At 34.6% G+C, this 27,851-nt stretch overlaps 1 protein-coding gene across 2 annotated transcripts in view; it reads left to right on the top strand.

Moving 5' to 3' along the window:
- The first annotated feature begins 716 nt into the window (after positions 1-716).
- The window catches only part of LOC120424343 (pyrokinin-1 receptor-like), a 130,437-nt gene continuing 103,302 nt past the window's right edge, over positions 717-27,851 (top strand). For both annotated transcript variants that reach the window (XM_039588433.2, XM_039588434.2), the window contains exon 1: positions 717-1,449. The gene's annotated coding sequence lies outside the window, so the exon portion shown is untranslated. The remainder of the gene's footprint in view (positions 1,450-27,851) is intronic.

Raw genomic sequence — 27,851 nt, 5'->3', positions numbered from 1 at the left:
TGAAGGCTGGAGTCGGAGTCGGAGTCGGCTAGAGTTGGTAAGCTGGAGTCGGAGTCAGAGTCGGCTAAACTCAGAAAGCCGGAGTCAGAGTCAGAGTTGGAGTCGGAGTTGGAGTCGGAGTCGGCTAAACTCAGAAATCCGGAGTCGGAGTTGGAGTCGGAGTTGGAGTAGCTTGAAATATGACCCGACTCCGCAGTCCTGGTTGAAACACTATTTAAGGTACCGATGGACACAATTTTGTAAAAAAATGCAAATTTATTTGCAAAAAAGCTGCAGGTATGATCTTAAATATTTATTTAACTAAGTGGGTTATTAGTTACAAAAAATATACATAATGGAGTTTTTCTTCATTTTCATCAATTTTTCATGTGCCTAAAATTAACTTTCCTCCCTTACTCTTCAGATGTGATTGCCACTTTTTTCGCGCAATCTCCATGCCCTCATTCTGCCTCCCACCTCATTCCCCGAGTCGAACCATCTTCATTGATAATTTCTAGCAAAACCATTTCCTCACCCCCAACTCCTCCACTCCACCCAAAACTAATCACTCTTTTCTAGTCGCCCTCCCAAGAGTGAGCACTCACTCTCTGTTTTGAACGCTCGAAGGCAACCATCCGCGGCTGTCGCGCGACATCCCTCCTCGTCGTGAGACATCCCGTTGTGGCGCAACACTTTTTCCGCCGTTTCTGGCGGAACGCGGACCAGTTCGCGTCGAACTGGCACTGGAAGTGGTTGCACGCGTCCCCGCGGAAGTGTTGTGGTGTCCTCCTTCGGGTTCTGGAATTGGCAGAAGAAACAAGCGGTTGCGTCCTGACTTCATTGTGGATTAACTAGTGTGGATTGAAGCTTGTTTGTTGCAGCCCTGTTGTAGCAGGACGAAAATCGTCGATCATTTCGCCGTGGAACGAGAGAGGCATTTCCGGTGGATAATAAATTTCCCAGCTACCGGAAAACCCATTTTCCAACCGCCCAGTGTGAGCTGGTGGATAATTGGTTTGAGTGCAATTAAGTGCGCGTTTGGGCCAAGAAGAAGAATTTAATTGCAGATTCGATTGTAACGGTCGAAATTCTGCGAGCAGTTTTTTCTTCGTCTGTGTGTGTGCCAGTGCGAAACTTGTGCAGAAAAGAGAGTGGAAAAAATAATTAGAGGAAAAGAAATAAATCATAAAATTCATCTAAGAGGAAATTTACAGCTTGTGAACAAAACGAGCGATTAGACGTTTTAAGTAATAGTGGAAAAAGCATAATAAACAAAGCAAGGAAAAAGTTTATTGATGTGCATACATTAAAGTGAAAAAAAAGAAGACACTTCCATTAGGATTGAACCAATTCTGGAAAGCTTTTAACTGATAGCAAGGATAAGCTAAACGGCCGGCACCTGCTTCCCAGAAGGATACAACGCAACATCCGGAGGAGCTGATTGATTGTGGATACTTTCCAGTAAGAGAGGTAATTTTTTTCCCAAACAGCAGTGATTCGCGGATTCTCAAAATTGGGATACTAAAAGTTTCTTCAGTGCTAATGGATGTTCAAAAAGGGTTCGGATCATCAAATTTTAATGACAATCTGTGTGATTTATACTCATAAAAGCAAATTTTGAAGGATTAAAGAAAAGCAAAGCCAGTTTCGGCAACCTCTTAACATGAATGAATGTTACATAGATTTTGAAAATATTTTTAATTAAATTCTCATGAAATTTTCAAATTGAAGACATGAGACACTAGGCGTCATTTTGATAAATAATTTACAGTCTAAAATTATGATGTGTTGGAAATATGATGTTCAAGAATCCTGTATGTAAAAGTAAACTCCAAATTTGATGCCGTGCTTTTTACAGTGTCACAATAATGTCATGGACCAAAGATTTCATGCAAATCGAAGAGAAGAAATACACAAACAAACACACAGAAGTTGTGGCAGCTTTGCCAGATTTCATGGTAGTGAATTACTATTATATACAACATGGAAAGGATCTCGAAACACTCTACGGAAAAAACATTAAATAAAAAAATGTGTTGTTACATTTTTTAACTTGAGATCTTCAAGAGAGCTATTTCACTTGATAGAGCGAACGAATCATAGTTCACTAAAATGGTTCGTTTTGAAATTCCAGTCTTTTGAAATTTCATTGAGTTTCAGAAAATTGAAGTATTAAACAAGTTTTCCAGAAAAAAACATTTTATTTTCAAATATTCCAATGATTATGAATAGGGTTAGTGAAATTTCACGATTTCGCGGACAGCGTGAAATCCGTGAAATTTGACATTTTCCGCGAAAACCCATGAAATTTTATGTTTGTGTGAAACTGTAACGATTTTTCTCAAAAAGATTTATCTAACTCAAATAGGAATAAACATAATCTTATGAACTACTGTAGAATCAAGTGAGTGAATTCCCTTGTTCATTTAACCCTCTACTGCCCAAATTTTTTTTTCGAGAATATTTTTCCCGTGTTTAGGAGGTCATTTTGAGCAACTTTTGTTCTACGAAAAACTTCACTTCTCTTGTTTTATTTTTAGTTTTTAAATTTGCATTTATCTTGTTTAGTTTATGTTTGTTTTTGGTAGTATTTGGCCTAATCTACCACTTAATATAATTACAATTTGCCTATCTAGAAGCCCGTCTAAAGGTGGGGTTAGGTTGTAGAGGGTTAATAACATAGGGTTAGTGATTTTTGGCGATTTCGTGGACGGCGTGAAATTCGTAAAATTTATCATTTTTCTCAAATCATGTTTGTTTTCTTTTTTTTTTCAAAATAACAACATAATAAATATTTCTTCCATACATACTTGTTAAGTAAATTTTATTAGCTTTCAATTGAAAAGCTTGATAAGAACCATTTGAAGAATTGTTCAGATTTTGCAGTGTTTTTAGAAACTTATTATTAGTTAAGTATTTTTTTTTATTCGCTGTAATGACAAATTTACTGCTATTTTATTTGAAAGGTTTGATGGTTTCAAAGTAGATTAAAAAATCATGATTTGTTTTATTAAAAATAAAATGAAAGCTTTGAAATCAACTATTAAAAACTTTACAGATTTTCTCTGAGTTCTGTTGAATTTTGAACGATATTTGATTATTTGGGTGGATTATTCCTGTTAAAGTTAAAAAAACGACTTTTTTGTTTTCATTTTGCATAAAAATTTTGATTTCGTTACAAACTATATGATTTAAAATGTAAATTTTGAAAAGGGATATGAAAACTTAAAAAAAAAATTAATTTGCTAAATGTCACAAAAAAAAATCAAATTTTCAATCATTTTTGCTGGACAAGATTGTTAAATCTTGTTTTGATATAAAATTCATTAAAATGAAGCAAATCAGCGGAAACTTTTAAACTTTATAAGTCGAAAAATTGAAAAAAGCAGTTCAATAAATGAGAATACGCATGCCCTACATTTTATTTCAAAATATATTTAGAGTCCATCCATAAACTAGGTGGAATAATTTTTGAAAGCTAGGAGATTTTTTTTTTGTAGCGTCACGTTCAAATTTATGAAAGATTTTTTTGTTTATTGAAGAATAATATATAATGAAGCAAGAAAAGTAGTTTATATGATTTAAACATAGGATTTTCAGAGCTATTCTAACATTTTTCACGTTCCGCAAAACTTGCGTGAAAATTGGTGTTTTGAAATTGAGGTCCCCGTGAAATTTGCAATTTTCGAGCGTGAAAATTCACTAAGCCTAATTATGAATTAACGCCAAATTTGGCAAAATTGTCTCACGGTGTATTTTTCGAGTAATTTAGAATAAAAAAAAACAACAACTTGAAGGGAGGCTATTTCCCGAAATTTTGAAAGCTGAATTGACACATTTTGTTGGGGAGTCTATCGCAACTTCTTCATTAAAAGTCTCTAAATAACATGCCACTAAGTGAGCACCACTTAACAGATTTCAAACTCAAATTTAAGTTTGTTAGTTTCGCAGGGCAGTTTTTTTTTAAATGGTCCAATAATCAAATGTTCACATTTATAGTGTTTTTGAGACGGCTTTGAGTCCTTGAGTTTGTTGAAAAACACAAATAACCAAAAAAAAATAATTTTGGTTTTTTGAGCATTAAAATACATCTCCAATTTTCTTTGAAATTACTTCGAAAGAAATACTTTTCGTTGCATAACTGATCGTAAAGACATAAAAGTACTACCTTCCGAATACAAATTTGAGCATTTCAAAATGCCGAACTTTAAAAAAATACAAAAAACTTTATTGAATAGCCCACAAGATTTAAGAAAAAAATAAATTCGCTAAGAGCTTAATTTTACTTTACTCATAAATCAACGCCAAATTCAGAACGTAAAAAAGAACTTAAAGTACGTTTTGTTAGAATGAAACATCAACATTTGTTTAATTTTAGCCGAACTAAACTCGCAAAATTGAAAGTATTTTCTCCTAAACCCTAAATTTAGGTATTTTTTTGAAATTACAAATCATAATTTGTTAATCTAGGCAAGGGACTATGCGCCCAGAAAAAGTAATTCATTCAAAAAGGTTATAGTCTTGTCTAGCAGCATTAAGTTTTCACAAGTTTGCTTTAAGGTTCTGTACAATGTTAATAAACTTTCTTTTGATTATTTTGGGAATATAAGCAAAACAAGGCTAAAACCTATGAAAATAATTTTGCTTGTTATGTTTTGAATGAAAAAAACTTCAATGTAAACTATTTTTTAAACTCAAAAACAAATTTTATTATTACTACAAAAAAGAACTAAAACTAAAGTTTGAAAATATATATTAATATTAAAAAATAAAGTGAAATTCATTGACAAAAATAAAAAATAGTTTCACATGTGACTCCAAAACTTAATGCAAAATAAAAAAAGCACCTTCCTTTAAAATCATGTTGTTTTCATAAACAAAACTGCAGACACACAACAACATCGAATACAATCGAAAAACATCTTTCATATCAAAGCAGATGCAGTCTAGACGGTCTGTAACACGACCCTGAAAGTGCTTTCTTAAATGATGGCTCCCGTTTTATCGGGCCATGAACCGCCCGAATCTACAGAATCGTGCTCCTCCGCCGATCTGCTAATTTAGCGGTATTTGAGAAAGGTGGGCAATTCTCGACGAAATCGGCCGATTTCGACCATTTTTTGTATTTTCTATTTGGCCGAAAGTTTGTGGGGGCCTTCCGTATCACCAAAGCAGCCAATTTTGTGTCATTGGTTCAAATCTCCATACAATTTTGGCAGCCGTTCATACAAAAATGGTACGTAAATATTCGAAAATCTGTAAATTTTCAAGGAATTTTTTTATTGATGTGGTGTCTTTAGCAAAATTGTAGGTATTGATGACGGCTGTTCAGAAAACAAAGGTACACAGGTACAAACAGTTTGAGCCAAATCAAAAAATATAAGTAAAATCCATTTCCGAGTTTGGTGGAGAACTGCTAAGGAATAATATCGAACCCGCGCACGTTTAACGTTAATGGATCAATAAAGACAGCCCAATGCTAGCTTCTCTGACATAAATCAGATACCTGAAATGGGCAAATCTGTTTACAGGACATCAAACGGATTTTTTAAACAACAATGATAAGCTTTATGGTGCATTTTGGTTTGAAGGAAAACGATATACATGTCTCGGTGAAATCTTTTTTTTATTATTTCATTTAATTTCATGTATAAGATTGTTTTGGCAAAAACATCACTGCAGTAAATAACTAACTTTCAACCAATCAAACGGTGTTAGAGTTTATTGGTACACGGGAGAACAAATTAAGCAGCGGAAGGAAAAAAATACAAAATAACCTTTGAAATAGCTAAAGTCCTTTTCTGTTATTATGAATCAAAATGAAGCAGACTTTTTTTTTAAATAAATTGTGTACCATCTGATCTTACAACAACAGCGCATGACACAAACAAGAAATTCGAAAACTATTTATAAATAACATTGCCATTGATCATCACGCCAGCTAATGATAAGTGACTGCTGTACTCTAGACTTTTGTATATTCTGTTGAATAAATAAAGCTCTCTACAGCTACTGCAGTTGCTTCCCGTATTCTCCTCTGGTAAACCTAAACTTTCAGTCCGGGAATAGACGGATCAAAATCGGAAGCATCCCAACTATTTGTGCGCTGAGCTTCTGCGTTTGCTTAACGCATCGAACCATCGTCCATCGAGTGGGAGTTGCCCATTATCTAAATACATTGTTGAATCATGCTGCCTTATTTCCATTGGATCAAGCTAATGGAAGGGCAGTGACAAAAAAAATGAGTAATCTACTCGATATTTGATATACTTTCTGTCTGTTATTTCTGATGGAAATACAGCAGATGAAAACCACTTATTGCAAAATGTACTAGAGATCTGACATAATCTCGAAACAAGAACATCACAAACAAGTAAAATGAGCTGCACTCAGCAGACACACCAGCTGACACTTCTTCACCATTTCAATAGACCATGTCCTTGCGAAAAGCACTTCTTTCCATCGTCACCACCAGCATTACACCCCGGTCCCTTCCGCTTCCGGTACAAGAATTCCAATCTCGAAATCAAATTACAAAATCGTGCCACTCCGGTGCAGCACAATTCCACTTTGGTATTTTTTTTTTATTCGCCTGGTTTATCAGCTGGTTTTCCGGTTTTACTCCCACGGCGAATAGCACTGTATGAGTGATTGTTTTCCCTGGCTTTTCAGCATTTCAACATTTAAGTATGTGGGTAATTGTGCACATGAAATGCATTAATTGCTGTAATTTGCGCTTACCAAGAACAGAGTTGGATTTAATGCAACTGGAAAGCACTGGTTTTTTTTGCAGTTAGATAATTGAGCAGCACATTTGTGAAAAATGCTTTATGTATATTTTTGGTAGGACGGAAATAATTAGATCTTCAATCAGAAAAAATCTTAATCAGAAATTCAGAAAAAAATATATTTTCAATTTCTCTGCAAATTTATAATTTAATGTCAAACTAATACTTTTTACTCACAACAGTACAGCGTAAGTTATTTACAAGAAACTGAAATGTTATCACCATCATTATATTTTTCCAAGTGAGTTTTAGTAAACGTATTTTTTTTCTTCAGTTGATATATTTTTGAAAGTAGAGTTGATGCATTTACTGAATAGAATTACCGCTTATCACTGCATGAGTCACGGTAAAAAAATGTTTTCATTTTGGGACTATTGTTCGAGCAGTCCAGGCTGCAGGTGTCGGATCAAAAATGGTCATACCCCTATATCGCAAAAAATGCATGAGATCAGTTTTCATATTAATTCTAACATACTTTCTTGCAGACTTGTAGCAAAATAATGCGTCTGGGTGGACCTACATTCGAGCATCCTCAGGCTGCATCCCCCTCATTAAAACCTGCGTTACAATAACTGCAGCGAGTATTCGGGATAAATGAGATCCCCTGAAGAAGACCGCATATTGCGTCGAAACGTCGGAATAAAAAAGAAAAACTACAAGTTTTTGAATTTGTCTCTGACTGCTGAGCCGAAAAACAACCTAATTGTGTAATACAGTCGAGAACAACGTTTCATGATAAATGAGAGATCACAAATTTCCAGTATAGTTTATTATTCGACATTGAAATCACACAAACAGAAATGTTGAGATCTGTTTGAAAAAAGGAAGGCTACTGAGCTTTTGTGAGCAATTGCAGCTCAACTCAGGAATTTTTCTGGTACTTTTGTACCCGACCCTCTCCGATTTCAATGAAACTTTGTAGACATGTTACCCTAGGCCTATATAGAGGGAATCGATTTCCCAGACAATTTTACATAAAATTCTCGATGTTGACCACTGTCCTAAGTCCAATCCTTGGAAAAATACAGCGATTTTAAAAATAAAATTGTTGAAAAAATAGTTTTTTTCGTGGTTTTTGGCAACTTATATATGACATACTAGATTTTTCAGTCTCGTAAATATTTTCACCAGAAAGCTCGTCAAATTTTCCATGAGTTTGCCTTTGACAGCTTTTCAATTTGACTCGTTTAAAAATTTACGTAAGCTTATTTATTGTCCAGGTTTATACCACACTGAAAAAAATATTCTATTTTCAGTTATGAGCAATGTAATCAAACTTATATATGTAAGCCCTTACATCCAATTGAAAAGCTGTCAAAGGCAAACTTATGGAAAATTGGACGAGCTTTCTGGTAAAAATATTTACGAGATTGAAAAATCTAGTCTGTCGTATAGAAATTTCCAAAAACCACCAAAAAAACAATTTTTTAGCATTTTTATTTTTAAAACCGCTGTGTCTTCCCAGGGATTGGACTTAGGACCTTTATGTAAAGTTGTCTAGGGAATTGATGAACTCTTTCGATTTTTAAAAATTTTGACATTTAGACCACTTTTCAAAAAACCAATCTAAGTAAATGATTTTTTTGTATTTTTTTAGGAGAGACCTACCATCCTGCATTTTTTGTCAGTCTTTTTATCACATCTTAGGCTATTTTCTCAAAAATTTTGAACGAAAAAAAATCGAGACTGTCATAGAAGTGGTGTGTATTTTTGTTTCAGTTTATTTTTTTCAGAAAGTCCTTTCAAGTTCCTACAAGTTTGTCTTTGACCACTTTTTGGTACGATGCAGCGGCTTCGTGATACAGTAATTTTTAAATTTCAAAATACAAAAATATTTAAATTACTTGCGCCCTTCTCAAATGTTATTTTTGAGTACTATCGCCTCCATATACACAAAAATGGCTTATACAGGCCTAGGATAAAATGTCTACAAAGTTTCGTTGACATCGGAGAGGGTCGGGTACAAAAAAAAACAGAAAAATTACTAATTTGAGCTGGAATTGCTCTCGTATCAACAAAATTCGAAGAGTAATTATTCTATAGAAAAGTACATCAGAAAAATACTAAGCAATTCTCTACGAAATCGGTCTTTTATTTAGAATTTTAATTTTTGTATTTTTTAATCCGACTGAAACTTTTTTGGTGCCTTCGGTATGCCCAAAGAAGCCATTTTGCATCATTGATTTGTCCATATAATTTTCCATACAAATTTGGCAGCTGTCCATACAAAAATTATGTATGAAAATTCAAAAACCTGTATCTTTCGAAAGAATTTTTTGATCAATTTGGTGTCTTCGGCAAAGTTGTAGGTATGGATACGGACTACACTGGAAAAAATTATACACGGTAAAAAAATTGGTGATTTTTTTAACTTTTTATCACTAAAACTTGATTTGCAAAAAAACACTATTTTTATTTTTTTTTATTTTTTGATATGTTTAAGAGGACATAAAATGCCATCTTTTCAGAAATTTCCAGGTTGTGCAAAAAATCATTGACCGAGTTATGATTTTTTTTTAATAAATACTATTTTTTTCAAAAAATCGAAATATTGGTCGCAAAAATTTTTCAACTTCATTTTTCGATGTAAAATCAAATTTGCAATCAAAAAGTACTTCAGTGAAATTTTCATAAAGTGCACCGTTTTCAAGTTAAATCCATATTTAGGTGACTTTTTTTTTAAAAAAGTCGCAGTTTTTCATTTTTTTAAATTAGTGCACATGTTTGCACACCTTTGGAAAGAATATTTTTGAAATTCTGAGAAAATTTTCTATATTTTGCATTTTTGAACTTTATCGATACGACCCTCAGTTGCTGACTTATTGCCATGCAAAGGATTAAAAACGTAAAAATTGATGATTTCCAAGTCTCACAAGAAAAACCCACCATTTTCTATCGTCGATATCTCGGCAACTAATGGTCCGATTTACAATGTTAAAATATGAAACATTCGTGAAATTTTCCGATCTTTTTGACGAAAATATTTTCAAATTTTTTAAACCAAGACTAACATTTCAAAAAAGCCAAACATTCAATATTATGCCTTCTTAAAATGTTAGTCTTGCTTTAAAAAATTTGAAGATATTTTTTTTCGAAGGGATCGGAAAATTTTACGAATGTTTCATATTTTAACATTGTAAATCGAACCATTAGTTGCTGAGATATCAACATTAGAAAACGGTGGGTTGTTTGGGTGAGACTTAGAAAACATGAATTTTACTGTTTTTAAACCTTTGCATGGCAATATCTCAGCAACTGAGGCTCGTATCAACAAAGTTAAAAAAGCAAAGTATAGAGATTTTTTTCAGCTTTTCAAAAATATTTTTTTCAAAGGTGGGCAAACATGTGCACTTATGAAAAAAAAGAAAAACTGCGACTATTTCAAAAAAGTTACCTAAAAATGGCATTAACTTGAATACGGTGCACTTTATTAAAATTTCACATGATTAATTTTTGATTGCAAATTTGATTTTACATCGAAAAATGAAGTTGAAAAATTTTTGTGACCAATATTTCGATTTTTTTAAAAAATCAGTATTGATTAAAGAATTCATAACTCGGTAAAAGATTTTTACACAACCTGGAAATATCTGAAAAGTTGGCATTTGATGTCCTCTTAAACATATCAAAAAATAAAAATAGTATTTTTTGCAAATCAAGTTTCAGGGACAAAAAGTTAAATAAAAAATCACCAATTTTTTTAACCGTGTATAATTTTTTCCAGTGTAGTCCGTATCCATACCTACAACTTTGCCGAAGACACCAAATTGATCAAAAAATTCTTTCGAAAGATACAGATTTTTGAATTTTCATACATAATTTTTGTATGAACAGCTGTCAAATTTGTATGGAAAATTATATAGGGGTAATTCTCCGCCAACTCACACAGCAGTTGCCCCGACCCCTCTTCGATTTGCGTGAAACTTTGTCCTAAGGGGTAACTTTTGTCCCTGATCACGAATCCGAGGTCCGTTTTTTGATATTTCGTGACGGAGGGGCGGTACGACCCCTTCCATTTTTGCACATGCGAAAAAAGAGGTGTTTTTCATTAATTTGCAGCCTGAAACGGTGATGAGATAGAAATTTGGTGTCAAAGGGACTTTTATTTAAAATTAGACGCCCGATTTGATGGCGTACTCAGAATTCCGAAAAAACGTATTTTTCATCGAAAAAAACACTAAAAAAGTTTTAAAAATTCTCCCATTTTCCGTTACTCGACTGTAAAAAATTTTGGAACATGTCATTTTATGGGAAATTTAATGTACTTTTCGAATCTACATTGTCCCAGAAGGGTCATTTTTTCATTTTGAACAAAATTTTTCATTTTAAAATTTCGTGTTTTTTCTAACTTTGCAGGGTTATTTTTTAGAGTGTAACAATGTTCTACAAAGTTGTAGAGCACAGACAATTACAAAAATTTTGATATATATACATAAGGGGTTTGCTTATAAACATCACAAGTTATCACGATTTTACGAAAAAAAGTTTTGAAAAAGTTGGTCGTCATCGATCATGGCCGTTCTTGGTCACCCGCGACAGACACGGACGACGAAACAAAGAGAAACGCAAAAAGTAACTTTTTCAAAACTTTTTTTCGTAAAATCGCGATAACTTGTGATGTTTATGAGCAAACCCCTTATGTCTATATATCAAATTTTTTGTAATTGTCTGTTCTACAACTTTGTAGAACATTGTTACACTCTAAAAAATAACCCTGCAAAGTTAGAAAAAACACGAAATTTTAAAATGAAAAATTTTGTTCAAAATGAAAAAATGACCCTTCTGGGACAATGTAGATTCGAAAAGTACATTAAATTTCCCATAAAATGACATGTTCCAAAATTTTTTACAGTCGAGTAACGGAAAATGGGAGAATTTTTAAAACTTTTTTAGTGTTTTTTTCGATGAAAAATACGTTTTTTCGGAATTCTGAGTACGCCATCAAATCGGGCGTCTAATTTTAAATAAAAGTCCCTTTGACACCAAATTTCTATCTCATCACCGTTTCAGGCTGCAAATTAATGAAAAACACCTCTTTTTTCGCATGTGCAAAAATGGAAGGGGTCGTACCGCCCCTCCGTCACGAAATATCAAAAAACGGACCTCGGATTCGTGATCAGGGACAAAAGTTACCCCTTAGGACAAAGTTTCACGCAAATCGAAGAGGGGTCGGGGCAACTGCTGTGTGAGTTGGCGGAGAATTACCCCTATATAATTTTCCATACAAATTTGACAGCTGTTCATACAAAAATTATGTATGAAAATTCAAAAATCTGTATCTTTCGAAAGAATTTTTTGATCAATTTGGTGTCTTCGGCAAAGTTGTAGGTATGGATACGGACTACACTGGAAAAAATTATACACGGTTAAAAAAAATGGTGATTTTTTATTTAACTTTTTGTCCCTGAAACTTGATTTGCAAAAAATACTATTTTTATTTTTTGATATGTTTAAGAGGACATCAAATGCCAACTTTTCAGATATTTCCAGGTTGTGTAAAAATCTTTTACCGAGTTATGAATTTAGTTTTAAGAAATAATGTTATAAGTTGTGCAATTTTATATTTTGATACAAATTAAAAAAAAATCTTTGCTGATAAATTTATTTCAATCAAGAGCATTGAACAATTTTCCATAATAAGTATTATAGTTTGAAATAATTTTCAAAATTCAATTCAAATTGAACATACCATGCAATCTTCATCATCAAGGGTTAACAAGTTCTACCGTACAAATTAAAAGAGGCTAAGGGAGCAGTAGAGAGATGCAAACTGATTGAAATTATGTCGTTAAGCAGTCGTAAAAGTGACACATGATGGCGGGTGCGGCTATCGTCGCAGTTCGCGTTTTATATTTCCCATGGTTGTTAAATTAGCCACAATCTAAATGCAGATGTCAGAGCAAATCACGCGACCAAGATTTGTTTGTCTAATGGTGACAGCTTTAGTAGCCACTTATTGGTTTCTGATAGACAGTCTAATAGTACAAATCTCATTTTATTAGGCGGATTTCGTAAATTTCAATGGAATCTGATTGAAATGCATTTGTGCTTTCCTACTACCCTCAATTCTAGTACAGCTATGGAAGTTTACTCAAATTTACATGCTATAGCGAAAATCACCTTACCAAATTTTAAACTTTGCAACGCACTCAAAATAGCATTCATCTCCAACATGCTTAAACGAGATGCGATAAATCATCTGATCGACAAGTTGAAAAGTTTAATCAGCAATTGAAATCGAATTTGCAACCCTTCAAAGCATTTTGTCTGCAAAAGTTCATGCATAAATCATACTTTTTTGTTGGCTCCACAGTCCAAGAATACCATCTTCCATGTCCAGTCGGCCGAGACATCTGAGGGTTTGGTGAACAGTGAAATTTTTAGCCCAGTGTTTAGCATTATTTTTTGGGCAGGGATTGTAAATATTCATAAGTTCCCAGTAATTTATTCTGATCGCCGTCGAAAAGTTTCGGGCCTGGCGCTACTGTTTGGAGGCAGTACTAAAATTTGGAGTAGGTTGACAGATCGTTTATTTTTTTCGCAGACAGGGGTCGAGACAAAGGATTCGTTTTAGAAAAGTGAAAAAAAATCTAACCAGACTATACATTTTGACGATAGCAATACAACCTAAGTCGTGTATCACGCCTATAGGGGTAATTTCTTCTCAACTAACTCGAAATCATAAAACATAACCACTTTATTTTCTTGGAAGAAAGTTTTCCTCAAATCCAGCATCCGGGAACTTTTATGTGAAAATGTACTCCTGATTTGATTGCGTATTATTATTTCTGAATTTAAATTTGAGAGCCGAAAAGATCAACACTTGTTTCGAAAAGTAATATTTTTCGATACTATTTTGGAGATTTTTTTAACACTCGTCGTGTTTATCAAACTTGGTAAGCCTCGTTGGATTCACATTAACAATCATTTTATTATAGATGTTAATGTTAATGAAGAACTTCTGTCTGAAACTAAGACATTCACCTAAAATTCTTGGGAAGAGGTCACTTCATTCACAGAAAATGTTATCATCGAAATAAAGGGAGAATCTCCAAAAATATCCACCTTTGATCTTTATACGGCACAAAATATCTCGCCTCGATTTCTAACGAAACTCACCATCGCGTGTAACTGCATTTTCTAGTTGGTTGACATTCCAAAGGAATTTTTCTTTCCTTTTTTTTAGCTTAAACAATATTTTCCCTATGATCTGGGAAACCCACCGAACCGGTTCAGTCCTAAACAGCTCAAATGAAAAAAAAAATCGGTACGGAAGGCGTCAAAGAAAGGCACTATTTTTCCTCGCTTGAGCTCCAAAATGGTCCTTTATGTCGTGAGGGGTTTGATTCAAATCTAGATTTCGGTTATAAAAATATTTTCTTTTTGAGGACGCTTTCTTTCATGAACATTTCTTTGTCGAAATTATGAAGGGCTTGTTATAGTTATCATAAACCATCATCTTCTTCGCTATGAAATGCAACCACTCAATTCCTCAACCTTTCGCAATTTATTCTAATCTTCCCGATCCGTTTCGCCTTTCCTATCGTTCCATCAAAGAAGCGTCGTTTTTTTTCTTCCATTTTCATTCCGTTCCATTTCGAATAAAGTCATTTGCATTTTGCTTCATTTCCGCGTCCGGGACTTTCCTCCAATAAGTGTTGAGGCTGTAAATCATTTCCAGCTGTGCCGGTGTAGCTGGGGTTTTTTCCCACTTTTTCCTTCTCTTCTCTGATGAAACTTAATTTTCCAACAAGAGTTTCACTTTGATTCATTCATATCGGGAAAAAAGGGATGGCGGTATTTGTGGGTGCGAGGGGCTTTTGGGGTAAGACGGAATCATTTGAAATAATTGAGATCCAAGGGTCTTTTTTATTCAGAATGACTAACGTTTATTGGCCCTTGCGATTGAATATAGGGTAATTCTCTACCAACTCACACGAAATCGGGAAAAGTTGCCCCGACCCCTCTTCGATTTGCGTGAAACTTTGTCCTAAGGGGTAACTTTTGTCCCTGATCACGAGACCGAGGTCCGTTTTTTGATATCTCGTGACGGAGGGGCGGTATGACCCCTTTCATTTTTGAACATGCGAAAACAGAGGTATTTTTCAATAATTTGCAGCCTGAAACGGTGATGAGATAGAAATTTGGTGTCAAAGGGACTTTTATGTAAAATTAGACGCCCGATTTGATGGCGTACTCAGAATTCCGAAAAAACGTATTTTTCATCGAAAAAAAACAATTAAAAAAGTTTTAAAAATTTTCCCATTTTCCGTACGCCATCAAATCGGGCGTCTAATTTTTCATAAAAGTCCTTTTGACACCAAATTTCTATCTCATCACCGTTTCAGGCTGCAAATTATTGAAAAATACCTCTTTTTTCGAATGTTTAAAAATGGAAGGGGTCGTACCGCCCCTCCGTCACGAGATATCGAAAAATGGACCTCGGATTCGTGATCAGGGACAAAAATTACCCCTTAGGATAAAGTTTCCCTCCCTCCCCCTTCACCAGCGTGGAGAATTGTTTATTGGGTTGTTTGGGTGAGACTAGGAAAACATCAATTTTCATGTTTTCAAACCATGGTAATATCTCAGCAACTAAGGGTCGTAACAACTAAGCCCGAATAAGCAAAATATAGAGAATTTTTTCAGCTTTTAAAACCTATTTTTTGGCAAACATGTGCACTTATTTAAAAAAAATGAAAAAAATGCGACTATTTTCAAAAAAGTTACCTAGAAATGGCTATAACTTGAAAACGGTGCACTTCATCAAAATTTCACCAAAGTACTTTTTGATTGCAAATTTGATTCTACATCGAAAAATAAATTTGAAAGTTTTTCCGACCAATATTTCGATTTTTTGAAAAAATAGTATTGATTTAAAAATTCATGCTCGGTCAAAGATTTTTTTCACAACCTGGAAATTTCTGAAAAGTTGGCATTTGATGTCACCTAAAACATATCAAAAAATAAAAAAAATAAAAATAGTGTTTTTTTGCAAATCAAGTTTTAGTGACAAAAAGTTAAATAAAAAATCGCCAAATTTTTTTTTACCGTGTATATTTTTTTTTTCAGTGTAGTCTGTATCCATACCTACAACTTTGCTGAAGACACCAAATCGATCACAAAATTCCTTCAAAAGATACAGATTTTTGTATTTTTATACATCTTTTTTGTATGAGCAACTGCCAAATTTGTATGGAAAATTAAAAGGGCAAGCTAATGATGCAAAATGGCTTCTTTGGGCATACCGAAAACACCACAAAAGTTTGAGCTGGATTTAAAAATACAAATATAAAAATTCTTAAAAAAGACCGATTTCGTAGAGAATTGCTCAATGAAACTTTTTAAGTACCTTGCATTATGTAAACATGTAGACATCAACAGGATACGCTCTTTGTTTACACATTGCCATTGTTTTGCTTGAGTTTGTCCAAATTTCCAAAATAGTATTTTTATAACTTTTTAGACAAAAAAAACGCTCTTTAGAAACATTGCTAATGTTTGCCCAGTTACATACAATATTTTCGAATAGCTGAAAAAATCCTTCGAATTCACTTTTTTGATTTTTGTTTCTTTGATCTTTGATTGCTGAAATATAAATAAAAATTAAAAATTAGATTTTTTTGGGTCAAAAAACGATACACCTCTCGTATTTTTTGAATAACAAAAACAATTTAAATAACATCGAAAATCTTTCAACGTAGATTTGTTCTTAGATAGTTTACTAACATTTTCCCAAAATATGGTGGATTTTGATGAACACTACCTTAAATGCCAATTGTTTGAAAATTGACCCAATCTCACCCCTTAGAGGGGTTGACATTGGGTCAAATGAAACTAAAATGATGTTCAAATACAACGATATGGTAAAAACAAGTCATCCAACAGTGTTTCTTGTTCGAGGGAATCGTATTGACACGCTACAATGTTTGAAGTGAAGATTTTCAAACATTTGGGTAGTTTTCGAGCAAATCTAACAATAATATAAGAAAAATGATTTTTGTGAGATCATTTTTGGCCAAAAACGTACCCCAACTTTAGACAGCTGCCAAAATAACAGGATTTGTTCTAGGCACGAGATTTTTTCAGCGAAGTCATCTTAAGATGTCCCCTACACAACCATTTCAACAGAATTCATTTTCATTGAGAAGAACATGAGAAATGGTAAAATCCGTAAAAATCACTTTGACCCAATCTCACCCCCCAGACCCAATGTCACCCCCACTAACGGTACTTAATTTTATTGTTTAGAATTCTTAAATATTATAATTTTTTCTTCAAGCATAAGTAGGACAATTTGCAAATAATTATTTAACTGTAACCTTTAAAATAAAATATCTCGTGAACTGAGCAGAAATCATTTTCTAAAATTAGAATACATAAGTAAAATGTTTAAAGATAGTTATAATGAGGTCAAAACTTCACTTAAAATATACGCTCAATGTGAAAATAAAAAAGTTTTTGATACACAACACCCTCTGAAAAGATAGTTAATATTGAAATTACTATTTTGAGTGTGGAATCAAGAATAAATCATTACTTAAAAAGAAAAAATACAAAAAAGTAAAAAGAAGCTCAATTGACCCTCTGTTCCCATCCAAGCAGTCACGAACGGAAGTAAATTAAAAGAAAACAGAAAGTTCCTTCCTGTGCAGGATAATCGTATTAACGGCATTCAGTTGAATGGGAAAGTTCGCCCTTCGCACTAAAGGCAGAATTATTCTGTTGCGCGAGAAGTTATTTATTCAAGCAGCTGATTGGTTTTCGAGATATATATTAAAGCTTTTCTTGTGAGTCACAAAAAAAAAATATCATAAGAATTTATGTTATCTCAATCAAATTTTGTGAAAACTTTTTCTCCAAATTTTCTAGTAGCCAGTACGATAACTTTTTCATCTTGGGGGTATCACAAGTAGAAAGTCGCCCAATTTACTTTCCTTATTATTTGCCCTGTTTTCGGATCCGACTTTTTTTCTAGATGATGACCAAACGCCTACATTGGCCACGGGGGAATTTTACTTCTTCATAATTTTGTCATTTTTTTTTTTTTTTCGTTTGACTGGCTTTCTTTCTTCGTTTTGGGACATTTTTGCCCGACAATAGCTGTGTATCAACTGTCAACGCCAGAAAGTGAGTAAATGTAATGTGTTGAGCTTGAAGCGAAAAAAAAATTCCACTGTCCAAAGGCTCGAGTTATCTGCAGCGGACGGATTTTTTCCGGCGTTACAATTTTCATTTTTCAAACGCTTAACTTCACGGAATTTTGTACCATTATGCAAGAATTTAATTAAGGTCAGCTCTCCAGGTGAATAATTCCTACCGTTCGGCTGAATGGGCAAATAATTGTAAGCGTTGAATCGTTGAACATCCGGTCTGCCCTGTGGCCACAATTAAATTAAACCAATTAATTTACTCAGTGAACCCTTTCTGCACGGTCAAACGCGTCTGGAATCGTTGCGCCCTTCCTGGAAGCTCACAGCCTAAAACATTGGTAATTCTATCCTTTTTCGTTTTACTTAGTCGTTTTACATCCACTGACTCTAACCTCTCAAGAGGGTTCAGAAGGAATCAATTTACTCCGACGGGCTGAAAGGGATTGTCCCTTTTCACGGTTGGATCAAATCCAAAGTCACCACTGGTTACGGATGGTGAATAATTAGAAACTACTTGAGGTGTACTCTGTTTAATTGGACGAATTTGTAACCACTTTTCAAATCCAAAAAATTTTATAAAGAAATGCAGATTCGTGTCAATTTCGTGGTTTCCTTAATTGGGTGAAAATAATGAATCAGTTTGCTCGAAATAACTTCATGGTGGTCAAAGCGATAATGTCTAACAATTTAAAGTCCCATTTGAAATGTTTCCTCCCATAACTGCGCTGTCTAATGTCTTCATAATCGGTAGCATTAACCGCGAGATCTTTCCGTTTGAAACACGGCAAGTCACTTAAAAACCTGTGGTGGAGATTTCAATCGGTAATTCCATCACGTTTACCATCGTCGTCGCCGTCAAGGTTCAACGATTTGATAGCGCACCTACCTTTTTTGAACTTCTTGGAGACGGGGAAGGAGGGAGCTCCAAATCCGTCAAACTTCCAGCTGTCTTTTCATTTTTATGAAGAGCTATCTGGTTCATGAGATCGCCGGTAACGGGCCCGGCCTAGCATTATTAGATTTGCTGTTGTTTTTTTTTTTTTTGTTCGGATTCGATTTTGGACCGGCAGACTGTTGCTGCCAGCAGTCTGGGCGGGATCAGTGCCTTTCTCTGAATTGGGGGTGGCCGTCAGGTGCTATAATACACCATAATTGACCACTGTCGGGGCTTATTTTGCGGGTTTGATATGATGGAAAAAATTGGGGAAACTCAGCCGGGTGCGCGAAGTTGGAGTGGTTATCAACCTGGGCTTTTAGCGCCACTTTCCTCAATGGTGATCTAAATGCGAATTTCGTAGAACTTGGTCATGAAAAAAATGAAGAAAGAAGGAGGAGGATGAGGAGACTAGGAGTCTACTTGTTTATTGTAGATAGGTAGAATGCAATCATGCTTTTCGTAATTAGTTGACTTTTAAGCTAACAACAGCACGGTGTATTTTTTCGAGACCTCAAAGAAAAAAATAACATAAAAATTATAACAAACAACGAAATTCATGAAAATTATTCTATAGCATTCACTACATAGCTCAGTAGGCAGTGCCCATCATGTGAAAGGTAATCAAATTAAGAAATTTTGGAGAAAGGCACTATTTATTTCAGGAAATTGGGCATATCTCTGTCTATATTGAACATACTTACATACTTTTTTATGGAACTTGTTCAGAAAACTGTTTTCTACAATGTGATTAATTCTAAAATGTTTTAAAATGTAATAGTGTAATGTGGCAGAGGATTGAAATAGTAGTTTATGCAACAAGTTGCAAAAAGAGGATTTTTTCAGCACGAGTCGTACATTTATCCAACGAGGTTCACCGAGTTGGATAAATACGACGAGTGCTGATAAAATCAAGTTTTGCAACGAGTTCCATACAACATTTTTTGCAATTTCAAAAAACACCCATTGAGTGAAATTTTAAGTCGAATTTTCATTTATTTTGTCAATAAATCGTTAAAATCAATAAAATGTTGAAAAGTGTTACTTTTCGAAACAAGAGCTGAAAAGTTCAACTTTTCAGCACCCATTTCAGTGCTGAAAAGTAGAACTTTTCAGCGTTTATTTTGAAAAGTGTTGCTATTCGATTCTGTTATTTTTGGTACAGAAAAGTAGGCTATTTCGTCGTTCTAGAATGACAGGAAAAGTAAGTAGTTTCACGACGGAATTGCAAAAAATATTATATAAACATATTTTTATTACCAAAAATAACAGAATCAAATAGCAATACTTTTCAAAATAAATGCTGAAAAATTCTACTTTTCAGCACTGAAATGGGTGCTGAAAAGTTGAACTTGTCAGCACTTGTATCGAAAAGTAACATTTTTCAAATTTTTTTTGTTTTAGACGATTTATTGACAAAATACATGAAAATTCGACTTCAAATTTCACTCAATGTTGTTTTTCGAAATTGCAAAAAATGTTGTATGGAACTCGTTGCAAAACTTGATTTTTTCAGCACTCGTCGTATTTATCCAACTCGGTGAACCTCGTTGGATAAATGTACAACTCGTGCTGAAAAAAACCTCTTTTTGCAACTTGTTGCATAAACTACTATTTCGGAACCTTTTGGGTAATAAACAGCTTATAAAGTAAATAATCTATGTTTTGCATTGTTTTATGCTCAAGTTTGTATCCAGGTAATGTGTAGCTGTAATTTCATGACAAATTGTACAAAGAAAAGATTTACCTTCGATCGTATCGGGGTTTCCAGCTTGGATTTTGGGGTAATTTCAAAGAAAGCTAGAAACTGGTAAGTTTGGCTCGATTTTTTTTATTGGAGGTCAAATATTGGTCAAATATTGTTGGTTGGAGTCCCCAAGGCATAAATTTGAGCGATGTCAACATGAATGCACCGATTTCCTGTGATTTTTTTTAACAAATATCCCATAAAATCGAAAAATAATCTTCAAAAAAAAGTTGTTCTAGACCACCCGACGAAATATTTTGCCAGACCCCGCGAAACTTCGGGAAAGAGCCCTTCTTTCACGGTGCCAAATATCAGACATACCGAATTTTTTATCATTAGTTTGTTCTAAAAACAGATGTCAGTCATTAGGTCATCACTGCATGACGGTTTGGATTTTGATGTGGAATTAATATCAAACTGATGACATCCCAAACGAATCAATAAAAAAGCTTTAAACTGTTGGAAAATTAAAAAAAAAAATATTACTCTCACTCGATCAGTTCCCAAGCTTTTCTAGCCCAAACAACGTTTCAAAGTCATCCCTCTCGTAAACTTCGTCCATAACCTGATGTAATTGAGTTCACAAATCATCCCCCTTCGCCATATAAATGCCAGCTCATTTTGAACGAATCTATTGGCCATTCTGGCAACGTTCCAGTGCTCTCAGATCGGCTCGCCCACTTTGGAAAATAATTTTCCCAGAAAAAAGGGTAAAGTATACTCAACAGACATTGCTGGCCAGGCCCTCCCCAGTTTCGGCTGCCTACGCGTCGTCTGCTATTTTCGACGTCGTTGTCCAAGAAACCATTACCTCTGGCCCGAGAGCCAAGTGGCCGGGCTGCAAATTCAATTGAAAGTTTTCCACTTTGGAATCCTTTTTTAAAATTCTTCCTATTCGGGGAGGAGAGAAAGGTGCTCCGTTTTGAGCATCACCTCTTTAAATGTTAAAAAAATCACATTAAATGAGCTTACAACTGTGCTGGCAGCTCGATGACAACTCTGGGTATTCTTTTTGAGTCACTTGTTTAAGCTTTCTTGATGAAGGATAATTTTTACGTACTTTTTGATCAATTCCAACAAATTTTTTTAAAAAGTTGATTTTTCGAGAGGTCATTTTTGGCCAAAAACGTACCTCAATATTAGACAGCTGTTAAAATGTCAGGATTTGTTCTAGAAACGGGATTTTTTCAGCAAAGTTATCTCAAGATGTCCCTTGCACAACCCTATTAACAGAATTTAGTTTCATTGAGAAGTACCTGAAAAATGGTAAAATCCGTAAAAAATCACTTTGACTCAATCTCACCCCCAGACCCAATGTCACCCCCACTGACGGTATGGAAACTTGTATGGCCGAAATTTGTAATTTTTTACTGTTTTCAATATAAGTCGAAACAATGTTAGAACCAAAATAAGACGTTATTTCACCGAAATATATTCCCTTCAGTAAAATCAACATCTGTATTATTTTTTCTATCATTTCCAGGTAAAACTTCCCAGAATTTTGCGCAACTGTAAGGAAAATCTCAACATCAACCAACCCACTCTTAACAGCAAGATTATACTCCAAACTGTTAACTCTTTGCTCGAGCCACGTTGAAACGCAAAGGTGTTTGGATGTGTATGTTTGTGTGTGTGTTTGGTATCTCCCCCAAAACACTCAAAACACCCACTCGAAGCTTTTCCAGGAGTTTGCTAAAGAGGTGCGCTGCGCCTGAAGGTAGACTTCCCCAGAATGGAAGACGCAAACATTTTGCGGCCACAAACAAAGCTGCGTCGTCTCTTTGCTATGTTGTTGTGTTTGCTTAGGGATAGACACCTTATTTCTACACATTCGTATCACATTCAGGCTGTCTAACCGAAAACACAAGCTATTATTTTGTTTATTCACGTATTTACCTTGGATAATTCTCTACCAACTCACACGAAATCGGGAAAAGTTGCCCCGACCCCTCTTCGATTTGCGTGAAACTTTGTCCTAAGGGGTAACTTTTGTCCCTGATCACGAATCCGAGGTCCGTTTTTTGATATCTCGTGACGGAGGGGCGGTACGACCCCTTCCATTTTTGAACATGCGAAAAAAGAGGTGTTTTTCAATAATTTGCAGCCTGAAACGGTGATGAGATAGAAATTTGGTGTCAAAGGGACTTTTATGTAAAATTAGACGCCCGATTTGATGGCGTACTCAGAATTCCGAAAAAACGTATTTTTCATCAAAAAAACACTAAAAAAGTTTTAAAAATCCTCCCATTTTCCGTTACTCGACTGTAAAAAATTTTGGAACATGTCATTTTATGGGAAATTTAATGTACTTTTCGAATCTACATTGTCCCAGAAGGGTCATTTTTTCATTTAGAACAAAATTTTTCATTTTAAAATTTCGTGTTTTTTCTAACTTTGCAGGGTTATTTTTTAGAGTGTTTTAATGTTCTACAAAGTTGTAGAGCAGACAATTACAAAAATTTTGATATATAGACATAAGGGGTTTGCTTATAAACATCACAAGTTATCGCGATTTTACGAAAAAAAGTTTTGAAAAAGTTACTTTTTGCGTTTCTCTTTGTTTCGTCGTCCGTGTCTGTCGCGGGTGACCATGAACGGCCATGATCGATGACGACCAACTTTTTCAAAACTTTTTTTCGTAAAATCGCGATAACTCGTGATTTTTATAAGCAAACCCCTTATGTCTATATATCAAAATTTTTGTAATTGTCTGCTCTACAACTTTGTAGAACATTAAAACACTCTAAAAAATAACCCTGCAAAGTTAGAAAAAACACGAAATTTTAAAATGAAAAATTTTGTTCTAAATGAAAAAATGACCCTTCTGGGACAATGTAGATTCGAAAAGTACATTAAATTTCCCATAAAATGACATGTTCCAAAATTTTTTACAGTCGAGTAACGGAAAATGGGAGGATTTTTAAAACTTTTTTAGTGTTTTTTTTCGATGAAAAATACGTTTTTTCGGAATTCTGAGTACGCCATCAAATCGGGCGTCTAATTTTACATAAAAGTCCCTTTGACACCAAATTTCTATCTCATCACCGTTTTAGGCTGCAAATTATTGAAAAACACCTCTTTTTTCGCATGTTCAAAAATGGAAGGGGTCGTACCGCCCCTCCGTCACGAGATATCAAAAAACGGACCTCGGATTCGTGATCAGGGACAAAAGTTACCCCTTAGGACAAAGTTTCACGCAAATCGAAGAGGGGTCGGGGCAACTGCTGTGTGAGTTGGCGGAGAATTACCCCCTTACTATTTTACCAATTTTGTACGGCTTACGACTTTGTTTGACACGCGCCGCCTGAAATTATGCAAAAGAGTCCGCCCTACCAGCAGCGACATCCCGTGGAGTTTCGTGACACTGCGTGGTTTCACGCGTCTTGTCACGGGCAGATTTTCGCCAACCGTTGTCCTTAGCCGTTTGGAAAGGGTACCCAATTCAAGTGTCTACGCGAACGCGGACTCAAGCCGCACCTACCCAGGACTACCACATCTGAAGTAAGCTAAATCTGGCTAAAGTGTGCTAATTCTAACGCACATACATTATACATTCAAAAAATCGAGCAATTCACGATTACTCTGGCAATCTGGAAACCCTGTGCCCTTCTTACCGGAGGAGATGATCGTTTTCCAACGGGAAAATTACCACTTTGCATAACAAACTGCGTAGGGTAGCTGGCGATTCAGACAACAGCCCCGGTGTGGGGAAATCACAACACGTGGGCAGGTGACAAGGACACGTGTGTTTGGGGTTGGGAGAATGTTTGGTCTCACGTGGAGAAGGTGAGAATTTTTGGAAAGGATTTTTTTTTAATTTTAGCTGCCAATATAACTTTGAACTTCAACGAAAATTTAAAATTGAAGAGATCATATTTTATTTATTTTGAGACCATAATTTCTATGAAATATTTGCGTAGAACTGTCGCTTAGGAGCAGTTTCTCAGATTTCGGTCATTCGATTTTTTTTGTATTTTTTAATCCGACTGAAACTTTTTTCGTGCCTTCAGTATGCCCAAAGAAGCCATTTTGCATCATTAGTTTGTCCATATAATATTCCATACAAACTTGGCATCTGTCCATTAGGGTGCCCAGAAAAATGACCCCCTGCTCCACAAACGGAAAACGGTTTATTGGGTTATTTTAAGCATCTGTGCAAATTTTGAGCAAAGTTGGTTGAGATTAACCCATTGATACCAGAGCCTGAAGCTGGTGATAAAATGGTTTTTCACACAAAAATGACATTTTTGAATCGCTAATAACTTTTCAGGATCGAGTTCCACAGCTTTGGTATGTTCTACAAAGTTGTAGAGCGTTAAATTTAAATTAAATATTTGGATGGAAATAGCGCTCCATGCAGACCAAACAACAAGAAAATTGTTTTTTCATACATTTTTTCGATTTTTCCCATACAAACTTCACCCCCGAGTATCAATGGGTAAATGTTGATCAATTTTGCTCATATTTGGCTCAGAGTCCTAAAATAGCTCAAGGGACAATATTCAGCTTGTGGAGCGAGGTTTTGAGAAAAAAGTCCCATATTCTGGGCACCCTATTGTCCATACAAAAATGATGTATGAAAATTCAAAAATCTGCATCTTTTGAAAAAAATTTTGATCGATTTGGTGTCTTCGGCAAAGTTGTAGGTATGGATAAGGACTACACTGAAAAAATGATACACGGTAAAAAAATATTTGGTGATTTCTCATTTAACTTTTTTTCACTAAAACTTGATTTGCAAAAAAGCATTATTTTTATTTTTATTACTCGAAATATACGCCATTTTTGCAAAAATGGTTCAAAAAAGCACTTTTTTGGTGATAACTCAAAATGTTACCATTTTAGCGGCCTACTATCTTCTGAAGAGTTGTTTATGACATAAAATTACACATCTTTGCCGAAGACAGCAAAATGTTTTGAGCCTTTATTGAAGAATAATAATTATTTTTTTGCAATTCCGTCGTGAAACTACTTACTTTTCCTGTCATTCTGGAACGACGAAATAGCCTACTTTTCTGTACCAAAAATAACAGAATCGAATAGCAACACTTTTCAAAATAAATGCTGAAAAGTTCTACTTTTCAGCACTGAAATGGGTGCTGAAAAGTTGAACTTTTCAGCACTTGTTTCGAAAAGTAACACGTTTCAACATTTTTTTTGATTCATAAAATTTCACTCAATGGGTGTTTTTTGGAATTACAAAAAATGTTGTATGGAACTCGTTGCAAAACTTGATTTTTTCAGCACTCTTCGTATTTATCCAACTCGGTGAACCTCGTTGGATAAATGTACGACTCGTGCTGAAAAAATCCTCTTTTTGCAACTTGTTGCATAAACTACTATTTTGTGATTTTGAGCCTATTTTCAAGTTGCTATGTTTTCAAAATGGCGCATTTTGGCGCAAACCCGAACAATGCACCTGAAAGTACACACTTTCAACTACATTTCCTGAAAATATCTCCGTGTCTATCGGTGTCTATTTTTAGATATCTCGATTTGAATTTGACGGTTTTTAATCAATCTATTTACAAATGTTAATCGAAATCATATTGAATACGAGTTGAAAATCGATGAATTGAAGGGAAAATTGATCAATTTTTATGGAAAATACTTTGTCTTTAAAAAAAATACGAAATCCTTTCTAAACTGACCAAATATAAAAGGAAATATTTAATTTTAAATACGAACAATTGTTTAAAATTTTAATTTACATTTTTTTTGGACTAAACATGTTTTTATTCATAATTTCAGAATGTGTGTCATAGTTTTAAACATAAATAATGTATTTTCCATAAAAATCGATCAATTAACCGATTATTACCACGTTTTCAATAAGATTCCGCTTTAGAATATAAATAGATTGATTAAAAACCGTCAAATACAAATCGAGATATCTAAAAATAGACACGGATAGACACGGAAATATTTTCAGGAAATGTAGTTGAAAGTGTGTACTTTCAGGTGCATTGTTCGGTTTTGCACCAAAATGCGCCATTTTGAAAACATAGCAACTTGAAAATAGGCTCAAAATCACATAAAAATGGTTATAACTCTTCAATAAAGGCTCAAAACATTTTGCTGTCTTCGGCAAAGATGTGTAATTTTATGTCATAAACAACTCTTCAGAACATAGTAGGCCACTAAAATGCTAACATTTTGAGTTATCACCAAAAAAGGGCTTTTATGAGCCTTTTTTGCAAAAATGGCGTATATTTCGAGTAGATTAAGAGCTACAAATTTGGTGCCTTCGACAAACTTTCTTGAAATTTTCTCCTCTACAACTTTGCCGAAGACACCAAAGCCCTACAACGTCATCCAACAAAGTTAGTTTTTGGTTGACACCCTGGAAGGTCGTCACCCTGTATGTCAATAACTTCAAAAGATAGCCCTTATCAAGAACAACAACTCTTCCCAAGACACCATTTGGCTAGGACGTCAAATAAAGGAGTTATCAATTTATTCCACTTAATTTTGCCATTCCGAACACTGTGCATTGTTTAAATACATTTAAGTGAGATCCGGCTACAAAAAAAAGTACATTAATATCACTTGAGTGGTCAGAATTCGAGACAGGGTTATCAGATCTTCTTTTTTTTAAACCCGTTGGAAAAGTCTTTTGATTACCTAACCAACGATGGGTCGGATGATGAATCCGGACATAGTCTTCATGCATTTAAGTGAGATCCAGCATCAAAAAAGTACATAAATATCACTTAAGTGGTAATAGCTCAAGACAGGGTTGCGAGGTCTTCAATATTTTGAAACCATTGGAAAGATCTTTTGATAACCTAACCAACGATGGGTCGGATGATGAATCCGGACATAGTTTACATACATTTAAGTAAGATCCGGCTTAAAAAAAGTACATAAATACCACTTAAGTGGTAATATCTCAAGACAGTGTTGCCAGATCTTCTATTTTTGGACTCATTGGAAAATTCTTTTGATAACCTAACCAACGATGGGTTGAATGATGAATCCGGACATAGTCTTCATGCATTTAAGTGAGATCCGGCTTAAAAAAAGTATATAAATACCACTTAAGTGGTAATATCTCAAGACAGGGTTGTCTGATCTTCAATGTTTTGGACTCATTGGAAAGGTATTTTGATAACCTAACCAACAATGGGTCGGATGATGAATCTGGACATAGTTTACCGACATTTAAATGAGATCCGACTAAAAAAAAAGTTCATAAATACCACTTAAGTGGTCATATCTCGAGACAGGGTTGCCAGATCCTCAATGTT

Source organism: Culex pipiens, chromosome 1 (assembly GCF_016801865.2).
Source record: "Culex pipiens pallens isolate TS chromosome 1, TS_CPP_V2, whole genome shotgun sequence".
Taxonomy (NCBI): domain Eukaryota; kingdom Metazoa; phylum Arthropoda; class Insecta; order Diptera; family Culicidae; genus Culex; species Culex pipiens.
Note: the sequence above shows the minus strand (reverse complement) of the source record. Positions and strands in the feature narration are given on the sequence as shown.